The sequence below is a fragment of the Mirounga angustirostris genome, unplaced genomic scaffold, assembly GCF_029215605.1.
Source record: "Mirounga angustirostris isolate CCGP_5_RB_7025 unplaced genomic scaffold, mMirAng1.0.hap1 SCAF_1, whole genome shotgun sequence".
Taxonomy (NCBI): Eukaryota; Metazoa; Chordata; class Mammalia; order Carnivora; family Phocidae; genus Mirounga; species Mirounga angustirostris.
The window spans coordinates 123,220,085-123,243,442 of record NW_026991709.1 but is presented as its reverse complement, the minus strand read 5'-3'; the positions used below and the strand labels follow the sequence as shown (position 1 = coordinate 123,243,442).

Below are 23,358 nucleotides of genomic sequence, written 5' to 3'. Positions count from 1 at the left end.
TAAAATACCAAAGAACTGGAAATAATATTCCCATAAATGTGGGAATGCTTAAATAAATTTTACACAACACACCACGAAACATTTAACATAGCGTCGTAAAAATAACATAATTAGAGTTACACATTAGATAGACAGCAGAATTATACCTTAGATGGGGAATTTCTCTGAGGTATTAATAAAAACAGAAAGTTGCAAACAAGTATGTATGATTCCATTTTTTTAAACTCATCATGACAACAAGCCTATATATATATAATTGGGAATACAATTATTTGTATAAGATTATATGAACAGAGGACAGCAGCTCTTTCTGCCCATGGTTCCTGTCTCCATGCTTTAATAAAACCTTTTTGCACAAAAAAAAAAAAAAAAAAAAAATTATATGAACAGAAAGATAAATATACGGAGCAATATAGAATACTATGCTATTTACCAGATTTAGTTTGAGGTGGGGGTAGATCTGATGCAGTGGGAAGCAAAAGTTGAGAACCAAGCCAAAAAGAATGGCACAGGGGATAAATTCTCATTTATGTCTTTATGTAAAATTATAAACCAGTATTTTTCCATCTTAAGCAGATACATCAAGATATAAATTTTGCCAAATATAAAGATGAAAGAAATACTTACATATAATTTAAAAAAAAACACACAAACATTGGTTGTAGCACATACACTAAAAATTTAGTGTTAATACACAAATACGAAAAATGAATATGAAGTATCAATTGAATTATATTGAGGAAAATAAAATCTTTTCAAATTATGATATCTCTTAGACTAAAATTATATTAATCTAAGAATTATAATTCAGAATGTGATGACAATTTACCTATGCCCTAGTTGCAGAATACACATCTTTTTTTAAAAGACTGATTGTTTGATTGATTATTTGAGAGAGAAGGAGCACAAGCAGGCGGAGCAGCAGGCAGAGGGAGAGGGAGAAGCAGACTCCCCGCTGAGCAGGGAGCCCAACCTGGGGCTAGATCCCAGGACGCTGGGATCACGACATGAGCCAAAAGCAGACGCTTAACCAACTGAGCCACCCAGGTACCCCAGAATACGCATCTTACATACCAGAACTGAAAACAGTATCAAACTCACCAATATTTAATTGTATGATTTAAACTAGCATATGTGAAATTAATCCCTGTTGCTCAAATGTGAAATTAAGCCCTTCAGTTATATTATGGAGCTGCCTGTAGCTTTAGGGTAACAATAAATTCACTTAACTCAGGCATAATCCAAATAAGGTAGGATATAGCATGAGGTCATAAATAAGAAATACCATGCAATACAAACTCTCCATTTAAAAACTGAACATAACCCCTGGCATTTACTAAGACTGGATTATATAAACAAAAATAACTTTATTTTTTAAAATGTTTCAAGACTTGGGACGCCTGGGTGGCTCAATGGTTAAGCGTCTGCCTTCGGCTCAGGTCTTGATCCCAGAACCCTGGGATCAAGCCCCACATCGGACTCCTTGCTCAGCAGGGAGCCTGCTTCTCCTTTTGCCTGCCACACCCCCTGCTTGCATGCGTGCGCATGCTCTCCTCCCTCACTGACAAATAAATAAAATCTTTAAAAAAATTTTTAATAAAAAAAAGTCTCAAGACTCAACTAAACACTAGCAAATTAAACTCAAGAGCATATTAAAAGAACTATACACCATAACGAAATAGGATTTATTCCCAGAAAGCAAAGATGGTTCAACATACGAAAATCAATGTAATGCACCACACTAAGAGAATGCAATCTCTATACTCAACATGGGGCCTGAACTCACAACCTGAGATCAAGAGTCACACGCTGTACTAAGTCAGCCATGAGCCCCTCCTACACTAACAGGATGAAAGGGAAAAATTATATGACCATACCAGCTGATGCAGTTAAAGAATTTTTAAAAATTCAACACCCTTTCATGATTAAAAACATTCAATAATAAGGAATAGAAGGAGATACATCAACATAAAAAGACCATATATGAAAAAAACCCATAGCTAACATTACACTCAATAGTGAAAGACTCAAAGTTTTTTCTAAAATCTAGAAGGGGTTAAGGATGCCTACACTTTCACCACTTCTATTCAACACAGTACTAGAAGTCCTAAGTAGTAAAAGCCACAGCAATTAGGCAAGAAAAAGAAATAAATGGCATCCACATTGGAAAAGAACTAAAACTGTCTCTACTTGTAGATGACATATTATATGTAGAAAATCCTAAAGATTCCACACACAAAAAATTTTAGCACTAATAAAAAAATTAGTAAAGTTGTATGATACAATATCAGCACAGAAATATCAGTTGTGTTTCCATACACTAAATGTGAATAATTTGAAATTAAACTGACAATTTCATTTATAGTATCAACAAAAAGAATAAAATACTTAAGAATAAATGTAATAAAGGAGGCAAAAGCCTTGTACACTAAAAACTACAAAATGCTGCTGAAAGAAATTAAAGATGACATAAAATATCCAGCAATGCCACTTTTGAGTATATACCCAAAAGAACTAAAAGCAGGGTAACAAAGAGGTATTGTACACCCACATTCAGAGTAGCATTATTAACAATACCAATATGTGGAAGCAACACAAACGGGTGGATGAATGGATAACAACGTGGTATATACATTCAGTGGAATACTATTCACCCTTAAAAAGGAATGAACTACACATGCTACAACATGGACAAACCTTGAGGACATTATGCTAGGTGAAATAAACCAATCTCAAAAATACAAATATTATATGACTCTACTCATATAAGGTACCTAGAATAATCAAATTCATAGAGGCAGAAATGATGGTAGACTGCCAATGGCTGTGGGAAAGGGAAAATAGGGAGTCGTTTAATAGGTATAGTTTCAGTTTTACAATATGAAAAGAATTGAGATTGGTTGTACAAGAATGTACATTTCAGTAGTATTTAGTATTTTCACATTTAAAAATTTAAGATGACCAATTTTTTGTTACATGTATTTTAACATAATTAAAAAAAAAATCTACAGCTAAACTCATACTTAATGGTGAGAAACCGGAAGTTCTCCCGCTAAAATCAGGACAAGGCAGGGATGTCCCTTCTCATCACTCTTTCTCAACACTGTACTAGAAGTCCTGGTTAATGCAGTAAGACCAAAAAAAGGAAATTAAAGGTATACAGAATGAAAAAAAATAAAACAAATGTCTTTATCTGCAGATTTCATGACTGTCTATGTAGAAAACTTGAAAGAATAAAGAACCCCTAAACTTATAAGCAGTTACAGCAAGGTTGCAGGATGCAAGGTTAATATTCAAAAGCCAGGGCGTCTGGGTGGCTCAGTTGGTTAAGCGACTGCCTTCCGCTCAGGTCATGATCCTGGAGTCCCGGGATCAAGTCCCACATCGGGCTCCCTGCTCAGCTGGGGGTCTGCTTCTCCCTCTGACCTGCTTCCCTCTCGTGCTCTCTGTCTCTCATTCTCTCTCTCAAAAAAAAAAAAAAAAAAAAAAAACTTTAAAAAAAAAATATTCAAAAGCCAATCATTTTCCCATATGCCAGCAATGAACAAGTGGAATTTGAAATTAAAAACACAATACCATTTACACAATACTCTGGTTTCTCTTCAGATCGCATAAATCTTTCGCCTTTTACATTAGCACCCCCCCAAAAAAGGAAGACTTAGGTATGAATCTTTAAAACTATAGGCAAGATACTATATGAAGAAAACTATAAAACTCTGATGAAAGAACTCCAAGAACCAAATAAATGAAGAATTATTCCATGTTCATGGATAGGAAAACTCAATATTGTTATGATGTCAGTCAGCTCTTCCCAATTTAATCTAGAGATTGAACACAACCCCAACCAAAATCCCAGCAAGTAATTTGGCAAGTATACCACAAACTGGTTCTAAGTTTTCAATGAGGAGGCCAAAGATCCTAAATAGCCAACAACATTTAAAAAAGAACAAACTCAAGAAAATGACAGTACCCACCTTTAAAACAATATATATCTACAGTAATCAAGACAGTATGATATTGGCAAAAGAACAGTCAACTAGATTAATAAAACAATAAAGAGGCCCCAGAAACAGACCAACAAATATAATCAACCAATCTTTAACAAAGGAGTAAAGGTAATACAATGGAAAAAAAAAAAATGAATCTTTTCAACAAACAGTACTGGAATAAATTAATACACACACATGTGCATACCCAGTTACATACACACACAGAATCTAGACACATACAGCCTTCACAAAAATTAATTCAAAATAGATCACAGGCCTAAATGTAAAGTACCTAAGTATAAAACTCTCAGAAGTTAACACTGGAGAAAATCTAGATGACATTAGGTTTGGAGATGACATGTTAGATACAATACCGAAGGCACAGTTCAGGAAAAAAAAATAAAATAAAATAAGTTGGACTTTGTTAATTTTAAAACTTCTGCTTTGCATAAGACAGTGTCAAGAAAATAAGCAAAGCCAAGACTGACAGAAAATATCTGCAAACAAATATCTGATACAGGACTGTATCTAAAATATACAAAAAATTCCTAAAACCCAACAGTAAGAAAAATAAACAATCCAATTAAAAATTGTGCAAAAGATCTGAGCAGACACCTCATAGAAGATATATAGGTGGCATATAAGCATATGAAAAGATATTGAATATCAAACAAGATACTAACACATGTATTAGAATAGCCAAAATCTAAAACACTGACAACATCAAATGCTGACGAGCATGTAGAGCAATAGGAACTCTCTTACACTGCTGGCAGGAATGCAAAATGGTACATCCACCTGGAAGATAATTTGGCAGTTTCTTACAAAACTAAACATACTCTTACCATATAATCCAGTAACTGAAAGTTATCCAAATGAACTGAAAACATATGTTCATATAAAAATCTACACATGGATGTTTATAGCAGCTTTATTCATAACTGCTACAACTTATAAGTAACCAAAATGTCCTAAACAGGTGAATAAACCAAGGTATTATTCAACAATAAAAAGAAATGAGTTATCAAGTCATGAAAAGATACGGAGGAAGCTTGAATGCATATTACTAAGAGAAAAAAAAGCCAAACTGAAATTCAACTACATACTGTGATTCCAACTCTATGGCATTCTGGTAAAGGCAAAACTATGGGGAACATTAAAAAGATCAGTGGCTGTCAGGGGTTAAAGGAGTAGAAGGGGATGAATAGGAAAATCACAGATTTTTAGGGCAGTGAAACTATTGTGTATGACACTATAAATGGTGGATTCATACCATTATACTTTTGTCAAAACTCACAGCATGTACAATAGCAAGAATGAACTAGGATTCATCCTAATGTAAACTATGGACTTTTGGTGAAAATGACATGTCGGCATAGGTTCACTGATTAGAAACAATGAACCACTGTTGCTAATGACAAGGCTGTGTATGTATGAGGGTAGGGACTGTATGTGAATTCTACACTTTCAGCTCAATTTTGCTGTGAATCTGAACTGTGGAAGGAAGGGAGGGAGGGACGGACTGATAAACACAACAACGTGAGTGAATCTCAAATGCATTATGTTTAGTGAAAGAAGCCTAAATGAAAAGGTTATATATTAGATGATTTCATTTTTATGACATTCTGAAAGAGGCAGAACTATTAAAGTGAGAAAAGAAATGAGGAATTCTCAGGAACTGAGGTTAGAGAAGGAGCTGACCATACAGGGACATGACAGAATTAGAACTCCTACATTTTGATTCTGTTGATGGTTGCACAATTGATCCATTTGTCAAAACTCATGAAAGAGTAAATTTTACTGTATGTTTACCTCAATAAACCTGACTGAGATAACATTTGTTTGCTTTAACATCTCTGAGGATATTCTTTTTGCTAAGTTATTATTTATGATATTTAGGATTTTTCATTATAAATGAACTCTGAAGATTTTAGATTATGAATATAATGAATATAGTAATATTCTTGCTTTATAAATTGAAGTTGAGAGTTTACCAAACTTAACAGTTTTTACTTTGAAATCTATTACATTTCCTATGTTCCTTGTGGACTTACTAGTTTCTTCCTTTTATTTTACATAGTCTCCAAATTAAACAGGTGGTTTACATCCTCAGAGTACAGTTTTCAAAGTGTGGTCCCAGGATTAGTAACAACATCACCTGGCAACTTACAAGAATTGCAAAATTCCAAGGCCCCACCCCTGACCAACTGAATCACAAACTCTCAGTTTGGAGCCCAACAATCTCCATTTTAAGAAGCTCTCCAGGTAATTTTAATACAGTTTAAGAAACACTATCCACAACCCAGACAATTAAATCAAATTCTCTTGGGGTGGGATTCAGCCATCAGTATTTTTTTTTTTTTTTGACTGAGCCACCCAGGCGCCCCCAGCCATCAGTATTTTTAAAACTCTCCATAAATTCCAATGTAGAACCAAGATTGATTCTGATTCAGTAAGTCTTAGATAGGCATCAGAGATTTTTAACAAGCACTCCAGTTGTTTCTAATGTCAGTAACCCAAGGACCTCTGGTTTGAAAAATAAGCATTCTATTACAAATACTGACTACCACCTGCTACCACAATGCACTGTACTTTTTTATTACCGTGGTAAACTTCATCTACATGAACTCTTTGAAATTAGACACAACCCAGACATTTCAAAATGTGGAATTATGCAACTAAGGAGGAATAGAAAATGAAGGGACAAAAACTTCCTCAGGTTGACTGCATTCCCTGGATGTGTATCTTGTTTAATAGAAGAGTTGTAGCATATATTTATAGAAATTACTACACAGAAAATGTTTAAATAAACATGAGGTACATTTAGTGCAAGTCAGGTATCTGCAGTCATATATTCTTTTATGATATACACATAACTATATAAATAATCATTAGACATTTAGCACTAACACAGGTCTTGTTTTGATTTTAAAACATTTGTTGAAGAAAAGTAAATGATCATTGAGCCAAATGCCAACTCTTGCTATAAACAGCTCATCTTGGCATCACTCTTTGTAAAACTTAAAAACTAAGATAAAATTTTATTTGAAATTTTAGTATAAGATTCCACTTTTAAACCTTTTTTTTTAAGAGGGGGGAGGGGCAGAGAGGGAGAGAGAGAATCTTAGGCTCCATGTGCAGCACAGGAGTTGGACTTGGGGCTCAATCTCATGACCCTGAGACCATGGCTTAAGCCAAAATCAAGACGCTTAACCAAATGAGCCACCCAGGTGCCCCTAAACATTTGTTTTCCTTTTTTCTACTTCCCCCTGGCTTTCCAATTAGAATCTTTAAAAGCAGACTATATGTGTATATGTAACAAAGCATCTTTACATATGTATCACTTGATAGTTTACAAATCACTTTCAGATACATTCTCTTAGCCCTATTAACACTCATCACTAATCAATTTACAGAACAGGAAACTAATTAAAGGAGCAACATGATTTGCTCAAAAATCAAGTAAAAAGCAACAAAGTCAAGACGTAAGCCTTTACCCTCCTACCTTTCTTTTTTTTTTTTTTTAAAGATTTTATTTATTTATTTGAGAGAGAGAGCATGAGAGAGAGCACATGAGAGGGGGGAGGGTCAGAGGGAGAAGCAGACTCCCCGCCCAGCACAGAGCCCAATGCGGGACTTGATCCAGGGACTCCAGGATCATGACCTGAGCCAAAGGCAGTCGCTTAACCAACTGAGCCACTCAGGCGCCCTACCCTCCTACCTTTCAATGCTATTTTATTAGATTAATTCCTAAAGAGCAGTGATTGACCCCCTCCCCCACTTTTTAAGATCTACTCCTGGAATAGTTGCAAAGTAATTCTTAAGGTGATCCCTTCCTGAAGATATAATTTTCTCAGAATACTTTTTCATACCATAAAATAGTAAATAAGTATGTGGAGAACACACTTTGCTCTTATTTTAACCTACATAAAGCATGGAAATCATTGCTTCAGGAAATATAGTCTCCTGTAAAATTGGGGTTCCTCTTTGTAAAAATCTGTGAGGGATTTTAGAAGGTTTGAGAATAATAAATGCTGACAAAGATGTTGGTCCCATGGAGACTTAGGCAAAAAAATCTTCATTCCTGACCTTCTGTATTTAACAATTCAATTACATGGGCTTTTCTGAAGAATCAAGAAGTTGTTTCCTATTTTGTTCACATAAACATCTGAACAGAAGTGAACTACCTGTTTTAGAAAATACTTTGTCTATTGGTGCTTACAGTTTTCACAGCCTCTAGATTTGCTAACCATTTGTCTTTGCAGTGAATAAACCTAATTGCTCCTTTTTAGAGAATTAGTCAATTGCATTTTCTCATCTTACTTTGACTATATTGGCCTGATGCTCTTCACTTCCTTCAATGTTTTTAAGTGTCCTTCATAACTATGTTCACATCTCACAAGACAAGAACTTTAAAAGCTCCTTCATTCACATTCATTCCTAAACGCTGTTGACTTGCCTTATCATGTACCATTTCCAAAATGCTATTTAGCCTTTCCTCACGTTATGACAATTTGCCGTTTTTCACCCTATTTTCTCTGGCAGACCTAAGAAAAAGTAGAAAGAAATAAGGATATAAAAATTTTTGTAAATTTGAACAAAGTTGTACAAAACTTACTAAGTATTCTAAATTAAATAAATATATCAGAATAGTTTTAGACAGAACACACTAAATCTGGGCCATCTTTCAGAGATCTATGAATCAAAAGACATCAGTCTAGCACAATAGGACACTTATTAAAAGAAAAGCCATGGGATGAATCAAATCCTCAGTGTTGGAAGAAATAGTTTATATAGGAGTTTCTTAAGTAACTCATTACTTAGTTTCAAAGTGGGTATCAAGTGGCAATTCCATTCAGTACTCATATTTTCTGTTAAATCAATTCTTATAGATAGGAACAGTAAGTTTTTCTTCTTCAGTTATCTTCATTTAAAATAATCTAAGATGCCCTGAATATATTTTAATTAAGATCACTATGATGATTTCTTTTACTTTCACAAGATACAGGATTTTTATTATGAAAGGTCCCTGTCATGGTTTACATCCATACTTTCACTGATAAACTAAGCCATAATTTTCCTGAAGAAAAGATACAGGATAATTTCCCAACACTGTGAGAAAAAGATAAAAGGTTATCTTTCATGCATTAAATCTACACACACATACAAGAGTGTAGTTTGAAATACCAAAAAAAAAAAAAAAAAGATGATGAAGGAGGAGGAGGAAGAGAAAGAAAATCAGAAATCTAGGCATAGGGTTCAAAGAAGAGTGGTGTGAGAAAGTTGTATCTAGAACTCACGATTTTAAGTAGTAAGAGCTGCAGTTCATGCCAAAAGTGGTTTTCTAATGGTCACAAGGTACCAGTCTTCTGTGAGGTAAACAATTTTATCACTGCAAGACTACTTGATATTTTAAGTTCAACACGTCAAACTACATTCACAAGTTCTACTTTTGTCTTACTAGGTTACAAAGCCCTCTTTTTTTTTCCAGCATTTTATGTTAGAGTAGGCTTATCCTTGAATTTGATTAAACTAATGAAGGAAGATAACTGCCAACTGCAAAGAAAAGAAAGTTATTCATGTCTCTTAAAAAAGTCTATTAAATAACTGGTATTTTCTTTTATTTTTTTTTTTTTTTTTTTTTTTTAAAGATTTTATTTATTTATTTGAGACAGAGAGAATGAGAGACAGAGAGCATGAGAGGGAAGAGGGTCAGAGGGAGAAGCAGACTCCCTGCCGAGCAGGGAGCCCGATGCGGGACTCGATCCCGGGACTCCAGGATCATGACCTGAGCCGAAGGCAGTCTCTTAACCAACTGAGCCACCCAGGCGCCCCTGGTATTTTCTTTTAAACAATGAACTTCATTTTTAGGAAGCTTTACAAATGGTCAAGCATGACAAAATATTTAATTTAGATTAATTAGAGGTAATTAGAGGTAATAAGCTAAAGAAAATAGTAATATACTATTTTTTATCCATAAATTAAAGATTCATAATATTCAGTGTTAGCAACACTCAAACTAAAGGTGGGAATATAAATTGAAACAGTCTTTTATGAGGGCGTATTTGGCAGATCTAGGATTTTGACAGAAATATACCTGAAAAACACAAATCTACACCACAATTGTATATTGAAGGATTAGAAATTAGAATATTTTTATTTATTTTTAAGATTTTATTTATTTATTTGACAAAGAGAGACACAGCCAGGGAGGGAACACAAGCAGGGGGAGTGGGAGAGGGAGAAGCAGGCTTCCCGCCAAGCAGGGAGCCCGATGTGGGGCTTGATCCCAGGATCCCGGGATCATGACCTGAGCCGAAGGCAGATGCTTAAAGACTGAGCCACCCAGGCACCCAAGGATTAGAAATTAGAATAAACTAAATGTCCATGCTACACAATGCATGGACATGCCATGCATAATAGATCCATCCTATGGATATAGGAGGCAATTGTTACATAAGAACAAAATCTATCCATACACAATAACATGAAAGATGCTCAAAATAGAAAGTTAAAAGATGTAGAAAAAGATGTATAGTATGAGCCTTTATTGTTCCCTAGGGCTGCCATAACAAATGATCACAAATTTGGTGGCTAAGGGGCGCCTGGGTGGCTCAGTCGTTAAGCATCTGCCTTCGGCTCAGGTCATGATTCCAGGTCCTGGGATCGAGCCCCGCATCAGGCTCCCTGCTCCGCGGGAAGTCTGCTTCTCCCTCTCCCACTCCCCCTGCTTGTGTTCCCTCTCTCGCTGTGTCTCTCTCTCTGTCAAATAAATAAATAAAATCTTTAAAAAAAAAAAAAATTTGGTGGCTAAAACAAAAGAAATTTATTTTTCACAGTTCTGGAGGCAGGAAGTCCAAAATCAAGATATAGGCAGGGCCCTGCTACCTCCAAAGGCTCTAGAGGAGAGTCCTTCCTTGCCTCTTCCAGTTTCTGCTGGCTCCAAGTGTTCCTTGGCTTGCGGCCTGCTTCATTCTAATCTCTGCTTTCATCTTCACATCATCTTCTCCCCATGTCTATTGTCATCACATGGCCTGCTTCTCTGTGTCTTCTCTAAGGACACTCAGTACCTACAGATAACCCCTAGTCTTAAAGTTTTCAAAATCATCTAAAATGATGACCTCATTTTTATATCTCTAGCCTAGAAATCTTTCCTAAACTCTTGGTTTGTATTATTCAACTTCCTACACTGATATCACTACCAGATATCTGCAAAGCTCCTTCCTCACCACCAGATACCTACATCAGACATTTACTCCTTCAGGTCTTTCATTCTCAATAGGTTTATTGTTACCACTGTAATCAAATTTGCAACCTTCCACCACCCAACAACACTCTCCATCCCCTTTACCTTGCTCTACTTTTTTCTTTCACAAGAATACTTATCAATTCTCATTTATTTATGCTTACCTATTGTTTATACTGTGCCCTCCTCCCCAACCTGAAATGTAACTTCCATTAGGACAGAGATCTTTGCCTTCTTTGTTTACTGATTTACCTACAACAGAGCCTGTCACCTGGTAAACACGTATTTGAATCCATTTTTTAATTAAAAATTTTTTAAATAAAAAGGCCAGTCCCCTCATTCTATCTTTTGTAGTTTGTTTGCTACCCAAATTTCACTTCTGTGTACCTATAAGATTCACGGACCACTTCTATTTTTTTTTCCTAAAGATAACTGGACAACTCCTTCTCTGCAATACATCATTCCACATCACATCTCCTCTCCAAAACAATCCATTTCAGTTTTAAGTAAACATATCTTAAAGCTCCCATCCTTCATCTTTATTCATCCTTATTTTAAAACTTTCTTGCTCAGACCCCAGCCAAATTACTTTCTTCTATAGAAGATTTTTTATATTAAATACTTTAATAAGTAAAGTGATTATATAGAATAATTTAATTTTTAATTGAATTATAGTTGGCACACAATGTTACATTAATTTCAGAGTGATATGACAAGTCTATACATTTTGCTATGCTCACTACAAGTGTAGCCACCACCTGTCACCATACAACACTATTATAATACTACTGACTACATTCCTTATGCTGTACCTTTTATCCCCATGACTTATTCATTCCGTAACTGGAAGCCTGTATCTCCCACTCCCCTTCACCCATCCTGCCCATCCCTCCAATCCCCTCCCATCTGGCAACTCTCAGTTTGTTCTCCATATTTATAGGTCTGTTTCTATTTTTTGTTTGTTTGTTCATTTTTTGACAGAAGACTTTATTTCTTTTTCTTTTTCTTTTTTAACCCCTTTTTTGGTAAGCAGGTAGGGAGCTGATGCAGAGTTAAGTCCCTGGGTAGTTTTTTTCCAAAACATAAATAGTATCTTCCTCTCTACTCTGACCATACACATTTACATATTCTGATTTACCAGAGGGAGACATAAATGGATATATGCTTCTCAAAAGAACCTCCCTAGACATTTTTTTTTAAAGATTTTTTTATTTATTTGACAGAGAGAGACACAGTGAGAGAGGGAACACAAGCAGGGGGAGTGGGAGAGGGAGAAGCAGGCTTCCTGAGGAGCAGGGAGCCTGATGCGGGGCTCAATCCCAGGACCCTGGGATTATGACCTGAGCCAAAAGCAGACGCTTAATGACTGAGCCACCCAGATGCTCCTCCCTAGACATTTCTGATGTAATACAACCCCAATCACTAGACTGACAACCACTGAATTAAAACATACAAAATAACAACTACAGCTTGTGATTCATAATCTTTAAATCTCTATATTCAGGTTTTTCTAAATGAAAAATATTTTCAGAGGAACCAGTAAGAAGTTAATAACAAATAGATTTGATTATTCCTAAGAAATAATAAGGACCCTATCAAGCAGCCACACCATGTCTACATATGACCAACTTCAAAATTCTATGCTTGTTACCATGTTACATCCTCCTCCATTCTTCCTCTTACCTGCTAATGCCTATAAATCTACTTTGGAATATTCAAAATTGCACTGTTAAAAAGGAACAGTTTATTCTTCCCCTTCTCAGACATGCTACTATGTTCTCCTACATGCCTATAATATGACAATGTCCTTGTTTTTGACATACTTCCCAAAATGTTTTTTTCCTGTCTAGAAAGCTTTGACTAGAATTGTTATTTATAGAAAATGATTTCTGGGTGCGCATGCTAACCTCCACTCCTAATCTTGAGCAATTTAGAGGACTTAAGAAAAAGGATCTGTGATCTAACCTCAATAAATTCAGTTTTCAACTGAGTTTCAAATTCAGTTTTCTTATCTGTAAAATGGGCATACAGAACTAAATTACTTCTAAAGTCCCTTCCAGCTACAGAATATATGAACCAATGTTTCTGTTATTTACAACAGGATTACAAGCAAGAAACTGAAACAAGTTCTCTCAAGAAAAAGTTAAAAAAAAAATAAATGTGCTATCTCAAATATTTTAAGTAGATATAACAGTCCCTATCTTGAATGACTACATCTTCAAAAAAGGTTTAAGTATATTTTATTTTTAAAATATTCAATTTGGGGGCGCCTGGGTGGCTCAGTCGGTTAAGCGGCTGCCTTCGGCTCAGGTCATGATCCTGGGGTCCTGAGATCGAGCCCCATGTCTGGCTCCCTGCTCAGCAGAGAGCCTGCTTCTCCCTCTCCCTCTGCCTGCCACTCTGCCTACCTGTGCTCTCTCTCTCTCTGTCAAATAAATAAGTAAAATCTTTAAAATAATATTAATAATAAAATAAAATATTCAATTTGTCTGGAAAAAGGTATATTAAACTTTTTGTGAAAACTGATATTTATCCTTTAACTTTTTGGTTCCTGATTAAATCCTAACCTCTAGTTGACACACCACCAGCGATATTCTATCCTCAAATGTCTATGTGTGTATACATACAGTTGACCCTTGAACAATGCAGGAGTTAGAGGCAGCAAACCTTTCACCCTCCTTGTACAAATATTCACATATACCCTACTGAACTGTTGAACTGAAGCTTTACCAGTAATATAAAGAGCTGATTAACACATTTTTTGTACATTATATGTATTACATACTGTAGTCTTACAATAAAGTAAGCTAAAGAAAAAATGTCAAGAAAATCATAAGAGAAAATACATTCATAATACTATGCTGTATTAATCGATACTGTAAGTTTATGTCATCTCTTTACAAGATGAATCATCTGTCAATACCTAAATCAATATCGTCTTATATGATACAAAACACTATAAATGTTTTACATATTAATACTAGACATCAAAAATGAAAAGATAATATGAAAAAGAAATTCATATTTATTTACAGATATAACAATTCATCACTGATAACAAAGAAGCAACAATATGATTTCTCTTTTTTTAAAGATTTTATTTATTTATTTGAGAGAGAGAATGAGATAGAGCATGAGAGGGAGGAGGGTCAGAGGGAGAAGCAGACTCCCTGCCGAGCAGGGAGCCTGATGCGGGACTCGATCCCGGGACTCCAGGATCATGACCTGAGCCGAAGGCAGTCGCTTAACCAACTGAGCCACCCAGGCGCCCAACAATATGCTTTCTTTATGAAAGCCTAGCATAGTCAGTGCAATTGCTTCATGGTAGCCTAGCCTATACACTAACAAATATACACTAATATACTATACACTAATATAATTACATATATACACTAACAAAATCATTATAAAACTGTTAAACCATACAATATTAGTCATGTTCATAACACAGCACTGGAAACATTGTTACTTTAAAAAAAAAAAAACACTTACTTGTGATAATGCTGACATGCAATTTCTCCAATTACGAGAGAAGCATTATTTTACAGTAATGTAATTCTTCAAAAGCAAAGTTTTAAAACAGTGGGAAAACTAACACATTACTAAATTATTATTAAATATTACTCACCCTATACCTATGTAAGGATAGGCTATCCATTTCTATACAAGTCTTGCACACAATGTTCTACACAATGAATCCTTAGGAAATGATAATGACACAAAAGCATCTCACACAGTTCTTGCCATCCATCTTCAACGGCGTAATCCTTCTAGACTAGACTTTCATGTTCTCTCTTTCACGGTTCTCTTCCACAGTATTGATTCTTTCCACAAAGTGCTGTGTGTAATGAGCCTTAAAGGTCCTTATGATCCCCTGATCTAGAGGTTGAATTAGAGATGTGTTTGGGGACAAGCAGATCACTCCAGTGCCACTGGTGTTCAAGTCATGGCATTCTAGGTGGCCACGGGCAAGGTCCAATATTAAAAGAACTTTCAAAAGCAGTCCCTTACCGGCAAACGTACTTCCTCACTTCAGGGACAAAGCACTGATGAAACCAATCCAGAAAAAGGATTCTCACTATCCAGGCCTTCTTGTTGTACAACCAAGACTGGCAGCTGGTAGCTCTTTTCCCTTCAAGGCTTGGGTGTTAGTGGCTTTACAGAGAAGGACAGTCCTGATCAGTTAAGTTAGCCTATCCCTTCCTGCTTTAATTCCTGGTGCTCACTGCTTTCCTTACTAATAAATGTCCTTTGTGGCTACCCCCCGCCCCGAAAATAAGGCATTTCTGTCTGCATTAAAAACCTGTTCAGGCAGGTATCCTTTCTCCTCAAGTATTTTTTAATGCATCTGGGAACTCATCTGCTGTCTCTTGGTCAACAGAAGCTGCTTCTCCTATTCTCTTGACATTTTTTAAGGCAAACCACTTTCTGAAACTATCAAACCATCCTTTGCTGGCATTAAATTCTCCAGCCTCAGAGCCTTTACCTTCCTTTTGCTTAAGAATGTCATGTAATGACTTCACTTTTTCTCAAGTCATATTAGAATCTATACAGGTACACCATTCTTACAGCAATCATGCATCCTCATAAAAGCTGCATTTTCAATACGAAATAAGGTATTTTGCAAAAAGTGCAAGGTTTTTATGCCTGCTGGCTAACTACAACAACTTCATGAATTTCCTTTTTTCATTTTTTTAAACAGTGGCCCTTATGCTAGAATCATTTATACTGAAATGGTGGGCAACCCAGCTACAGACCCCAATCTACAGTACATATCAAGCAATTCAAATATTTTTTGTAATGTAATGACTCTTCTCTGCTTCTTGGGAGCAATTCCAACATCACTAGTGGCACTTCATATGGGTCCCACGGTGTTATTCAAAGTTTATGCACTAAACACAATGAAAAACACATGAGAACCGCAAGAGATCACTTTTTACTGCGATATGCAATTTACTGGAAAGATGAACTGCTCACGCAGAGATGATTAATGTCACCTGGTGTTCTAAGTAGATACAACACTTGAGCTCACCACAGTAGCAACATGAGGTCATTATGAAATTACTACAATAGTACTGTTATGTACCGCAGTTAATTTTATGCAGTTACGACTTAATACTGCATTTTTATGTTTATTTACATTTCTCTTGACTGCAAATGGCACCAAGTATGGTCTATAAGTATTTGTATACATAAGTTTTGACAAATTTTAACTTTTTATAACAGATCTGTGCATATTTTATGGTAGCAAATGATAAATAGATGAGTATCTACGTATACTTTATGCATTCATACAGACCTTTCTTAAGGTTTATCTTTTCTTAACTTTTTCGATAATTCTAGGCTTGTGGTTTGTGAGCAAGTTTTTTTAAATTGTCCCAAATCTCTAAAAAGTTTTCCAGTATCTGTACTGGAAAAAAATCAGTATATAAGTGTACCTATGCAGTTCAAACCTATGTTGTTCAAAGGTCAACTGTGTAAAAAAAAAAAAAAAACTATCAAAAAAGAATCGCTCCTTCAATGAAAACATCAGTACCTAACATCTCATTATAGGAAAACTGTCCTACCCACAATAAGTAGTTCTCATTCAACCTTTTCTGATAAGTCCTAAAAGTCATTATATGCCATTATCAAAAGCAGCTCAGTAAAGTACAAAAAACTAGAAAGACCTGAACTTGTTTCCTACCTCTATGACTTAACACCTGGTATGCTGCTCCCGCCCCACTCCCCCACCAAATAAATACACTTAACCTCCCTAAGCATCAACTTTCTCAACTGGAAAGATTAAATACCTACCTTGTAGGGATGATATGAGGATAAAAACAGACCACCTAATGCATCTTTTGATGTTCTAAGAATACAGCAGTAGCTCAATAAAAAGTAGCTATCATCAATTTACAAAAACATTCTTTTTACCCACTGAAACTTCAAATGAAGTCTATTAATTAACATCATAAAATATGAAGAACCACTTCCTTGCCCTCATAATTTTACTATACAAGTTAGATTTTCATTGTTGATTCAAATCTAATATGGCTATTCTTTTACATTTATTTAAAATAAAAATCACTAATACATTGAAATTATTTCCACCCAATATTGGCCAATATTAAGTTAAATGTTAAATTAAATCAGCAAATATAACTTTATAAATAGTTATATGTTCACTTACAATTAAACTTAAAATTCACTTCAATTATTCAGCTTCATTCAGACTTTGGCCAGTATATTGTGTAGATAAAATGTCAATACAGCTGACCCTTGAACAACATGGGGGTTGGGGCACTGACCTGTACAGTCAAGCATCCACATATAACTTTGATTCCTCCAAACTTAACTACTACTACTAACAGCCTAGTACTGATCAGAAGCCTTACCATACATAAACAGTCAACTAATAAATATTCTGTATGTTGTATTATTACCTACTGTATTCTTACAATAAAAGTAAACTAAAAAAAGAAAATATTAAGAATCATATTTAAAAAGTCATAGTTAATACATTTACAGTACTATATCATATTTACCAAAAAAATCCACATATAAGTGGACTGCACAGTTCAAACTCCTATTGCTCAAGGGTCAACCGCATATAAAAGTAAAGGCCAAGGTCACAGAAAATGGCAGAGAAAGCAGCTCTAAGAATCAGTCCCACTGAAACAATATTGAGCTGGCAAGAACTATTAGAATCAATTATTTCAGAACTCTGGAGTCTAGTCAAACAACTGCAATAACACAAGAGTGCTTAATGAAGAAAGAGGCTGGTAAACTTTGGTGAATTTCTGCATTTTGTGTAGCAGCCACCATTTCCCCAACTACCAGCATGGAGGCAAAAAATCTGTAGGTATGGCAGCTTACATTCCTGGTGAAGCCTACCAGTGCCAGGGTGGACAATAAGGACCTAATCTCTCCCAAAAAATGGGGTTATGTGTTTTGATCTGCCTGGTAGATATCTGTGGGACTAGTACAGAGGCCAGCCACTATTTCAATTCCACTGGGCTACATGGCTTCCTGGGCAACATCTGTCAAAGAAATTTAAGACTTTTTTTTTTAAGAGTTTAGAGCATTTTTTTTTTAAGATTTTATTTATTTATTTGACAGAGAGAGAAAGAAGAGCAGGAGGAGAGGGAGAAACAGGCTCTCCGCAGAGCAGAGAGCCCGATGTAGCACTCGATCCCAGGACCCTGAGATCATGACCTGAGCCAAGGCAGACACTTAACCGACTGAGCCCCCCAGGTGCCCCAGACTTTTTTCTTTTTTTTTAAAGATTTTATTTATTTATTTAATTGATACAGAGAGAGAGACAGCGAGAGAGGGAACACAAGCAGGGGGAGGGTCAGAGGGAGAAGCAGGCTTCCTGCCGAGCAGGGAGCCTGATGTGGGACTCGATCCCAGGACCCCAAGATCATGACCTGAGCTGAAGGCAGTCGGTTAACCAACTGAGCCACCCAGGCGCCCCCCTTTTTTTTTTCTTTCTTTACGGGATCCAAGCACTCAAGGAACTACTGGGTCACTGCCTGACCACAAAGATAATAAAACAGAAGCTTCAGTGACCACATACAAATAGCAAAGTGGAAGTAGTTCTTACCAGTAAACACTGTAAATGTAAAAGCCTTAAATTCATCAATTAAAAGACACAGATTGCCAAAATTGGTTTTAAAATATGATCCCATAATATGCTCCTTATAAGGAACTTATTATAGACCCAAAAACACAAATACCTTGAAAATAAAAATGAAAAAAAGATCTTTCATGCAAATAATAACCAAAAGAGAACTGGCATATCAATGCTAATAGCAAACAAAATACATTTTAAGCCAAAAAGTGTTACGAAAGACAGATACTGGATATTGACAAAAGGATTAATATGACAAGAAAATAACAATTATAAGCAAGCAAAAAGCCCCAAAATACAAACACAAACAATGAGAACTGGAAGGAGAAACAGTTGAATCATAATGTAAATTTTGATACTTTGAGATTCAAAAGGCCCACTCTCAGCAATGGCTGGAGAATCTAGACAGAAGATCAATAAGGAAACCAAAGACCTGAACAATACTATAAATCAACCAGGTATTACAGACATGTACACAACATCCCACCCAACAGGAGCAGAACACACACTCTTCTCAAGTATACATGGAACATTCTCGAGGATAGACTATACGTTAGGCAACAAAACAATCCTCAATAAATTTAAATTCACTGAAACCTAACAAGGTATTTTCTTCAACCACAATGGAATGAAACTAGAAATAACAGAAGAAAAACTGGAAAATTAGCAACATGAATCCACTCTTAAATAAGAAATAATTCAAAGAATAAATCACAAGGAAATTAGAAAGCAACTTGAGGCTAATGAAAATGAAAATACAAACGTTACCAAAACATTAGGATACAACAAAAGCAGTACTTAGAAAATAATTTATAGCTATAAATGCCTACATTAAAAATGAAGAACTTGGGGTTCCTGGGTGGTTCAGTCGTTAAGTATCTGCCTTCGGCTCAGGTCATGATCCCAGGGTTCTGGGATCGAGCCCCGCATCAGGCTTTCTGCTCAGTGGGAAGCCTGCTTCTCCCTCTCCCTCTCCCACTCCCCTTGCTTGTGTTCCCCCTCTTGCTGTGTCTCTCTCTGTCAAATAAATAAATCAAATCTTAAAAAAAAAAAAAAATGAATAACTATCTCAAACCAATAGTCTAACTTTATACCTTAAGGAACTAGAAAAAGAGCAAACTAAGCCCAAAGCCAGCATAAAGGAGGAAATAATAAAAACTAAAGCAAAGGTTAATAGAGAAAAGAAAAATAGAATCAACAAACTAAAAATTAGTTTTTTTAAATTAACATATCCTTAACTAGACTATGGAAAAAATAGACAAAATGTAAATAAATAAGATCAGAAATGAAAGTAAGGACATTATAACAGCCCCCTAGCCCCCACACCCTTATTGCTTTCTGCTGTTTCAAATACCTGTGGTCAACCATGGTCCAAAAGCAGGTGATCCTCCTTCTGACTTATCAGAAGATAAATAGTAGCCTAATGCTATGTCACAAACAATGTCATTCACCTTACCCCGTCTCATCATGTACGCATTTTATCATCTCATCATGTAGGCATTTTATCTCATGTCATCACAAGAAAAACGATGAGCATAATATAATGTATTCTGGAAGACCACATTCTCATACCTTTCATTAGAGTAAACTGCTATAATTGTCCTATTTTACATTTATTGTTGTTAATCTCGTACTGTGCCTAATTTATAAACTAGGAATATCATAGCTGTGTATGTATGAGAAAAAACATACTATATGTAGAGTTGGGAATTATCTGTAACTTCAGGCAGCCACTGGGGGTCTAGGAATGTATCCCCATGGATAAGAAGGAACGAAGGACTACTGTACTACTAATCTCACAGAATATAAAAGGACTATAAGAGAACACTATGAATGATTATACGCTTACAAACTAATCTAAATGAAAAAGGACAAATGTGTAAAAACACAGACATTACCAAAACTACCTCAAGAAGAAAAAAAACCTCAACATGCCGTTATATAACAGGAAAATCAATAATCAAAAACTTCCAAACAAAGAAAAGCTCAGGTCTAGATGGCTTCACTGGTGAATTCTACCAAATAATTGTAAAAAGAACATTGGAGGTGGTTCAAGATGGCAGTGTGGGAAGATCTGAACTCACCTCCTCCCACAGACACACAAAATATACAGCTACATATAAAATTACCCCTGAAAAAGATCCAAAAACTAGCTGAACTGCTCCTCCACAACAAAGGATAAAAGGGCTACATCAAGACCTGAAGGATAAGCAGAGTCTCCTCAAAAATCCCACCCTGAGCATGACAAAATACAATCTTCTCACAAATACAGAGTTGCTCTCTGAGAAACGAGGGGTTTGTGATCCACATCAGGCACCTCAACTCTTGAGACCTTCACCAGAGATAAGCCCTCAAAATGTCAAGCTCTGAAACCAATGAGGTATATCCGAGAGGACCATAGGGGCTGTAGGGAACAGAGATTTCACTATTAAAGGGCTCACATAAGGACTCACTTGCCCGAGGGGCCAGCACAAAAGAGGCAGTTTGAAAAACTCCTAGAGCATAATTGAAGATTCACTTGCTAATATTAAAGCACCTGCCAGAGAAGCAGGAGCCTGTTAGAACTCCTTTCAGGGACAGAAGCACTGACAGGCACCATTTTTGCACAGTCCTCATACCTTACTAGCGCCACTTCTGGCAGGAGCTGTATTTGCACTCTCCTCCCTCTAACCTGCTAACATCTGTTAAGCACACTCTGCTCCCATACGACGCTCACTACCCTGCCAATGCCAGCAGCTGTGCACAGCCCACACAGCGTATGCCCTTTAATGCCTTGTCCTAATGGCCACAGAGGATTGTGCTTCTGGCCTTGATGGGTCTGAAACAATCAGAGACACAGTTCTTGGCACTTTACCACCCACAGGGCAGTGCAGAGACAGCAGAACAAGACATATCTCCAGTCTTCCTGTGCAGAGGTCTATTTACTTGTACTGAAGCTTCAGTCTAAAGAGAATGACTCAGAATTACCAGTCACAAAGAGGCTACAAATGTGCTCTCAGGGAATGTAGGCCAGTGGATGCCACCTTTGCGTTCCTGCTTGGCCTTGCTACAGCTTGCTGGTATCTCCCACAAGAGTTCATACTCTCCAGGAGCCCTGATTTTTGCAACTGTCACCAAGGGGACACATCCAGACTGCCTGGTCTGGAGTCCAGCATGATTTGTGAATGCCATCCCACTGGACTGTATATATCTCTGATAAATTAAAAGCTGCTGCCTACAGGTCTAGTTTCTACATAGCCTGAAACTAGAGGCAGAATGAGATCCCTCCCTCTGGAATACTCACAGATCTTGGCACTTCCTCAACAACTGGACCTATGAAGAATAAATCAGGCTGCTTAGACAATTACAAAGACTGAAGAGAAAGCCAAGAGCTATGGCAATTTTGTTTAAAGGATAAGGTTCATCTCCTACACAAGGCCACTCCTTACCTGGGAGAGAGAGCTGTTTTCCTTAATACCCAAACACAAACACGGAGAGTCAGACAACAGGAGGAGACAGAGGAATATGTTCCAAACAAAAGAACAAGATAAAACCCCAGAGAAAAACATTGGTGAAATGGAGATTAAGTAATTCACCTGATTAAGAGTCCAAAATAATGTTCATAATGATGTTCACTGAACTCAGGAGAAGAATCAATGAATACAGCAAAAACTTCAGCAAGAAACAGAAAATATAAGAAAGTACCAAAGTCTCAAATCTGAAGAATACAATAAGCAAACTGAAAACTATAGCAGAAAGGTTCAATAGACTAGATGAAGCAGAAGAAGCAATCCATGATCTGGAAGACAGGGCAGTGGAATTCACCAAAAGAGAGAACCAAAAAAATTAATAATTTTAAAAATTGAAGCTAGCTTAAGGGACCTATAGGACAACATTAGGCAAAATAACATTCACATTATAAGGATTCCAGAAAGAAGAGAGAGAAAGGGGCAGAACACTTATTTTACTAGACAGGCGCTTTAACCAACTAAGCCACGGCACCCACCGGCAGAACACTTATTTTAAAAAATAGCTGAAAACTTCCCTAACCTGTAGGAGGAAACAAATACCCAGATCCAGGAAGCCCAGAGTTCCAAACAAGATAAACCCAAAGAGACCCACACCACAACACATTACAATTAAAATGTCCAGAGTTAAATATAGAGAGAATATTAAAAGCATTAAAACCACTTATTATATACAAGGGAACCCCCATAAGACTATTATCACATTTCTCAGCAGAATCTTTGCATACCAAAAGGGAGATGCATAATATATTCAAAGCGCATTTCTACAAGTAGAAAAAAACACTGTAAGAAAAAGACATATGAGGGGCACTTGGATGGCTCAGTTGGTTAAGCGTGTGCCTTTGGTTCAGGTCATGATCTCAGGGTCCTGGAATCGAGGTCCCCACTGGGCTCCCTGCTCAGCAGGGAGTCTGCTTCTCCCTCTCCCTCTGCCCCTCCCCCAACACTCGTGCACTCTCTTTCTCAAATAAAATCTTTATAAATTTTTTTAAAGATCTTTTA

General features: G+C 36.4%; 1 protein-coding gene across 4 annotated transcripts in view; it reads right to left on the bottom strand.

Annotated features, from left to right (window-relative positions):
- STAG1 (STAG1 cohesin complex component) overlaps positions 1-23,358 on the bottom strand; it is a 415,977-nt gene that overhangs the window by 353,656 nt on the left and 38,963 nt on the right. The window contains exon 2 of one of the 4 annotated variants that reach the window (XM_064587431.1): positions 8,449-8,536. The exons of the other annotated variants lie outside the window; for them this stretch is intronic. The gene's annotated coding sequence lies outside the window, so the exon portion shown is untranslated. The remainder of the gene's footprint in view (positions 1-8,448; positions 8,537-23,358) is intronic. 4 annotated transcript variants of the gene reach the window in all.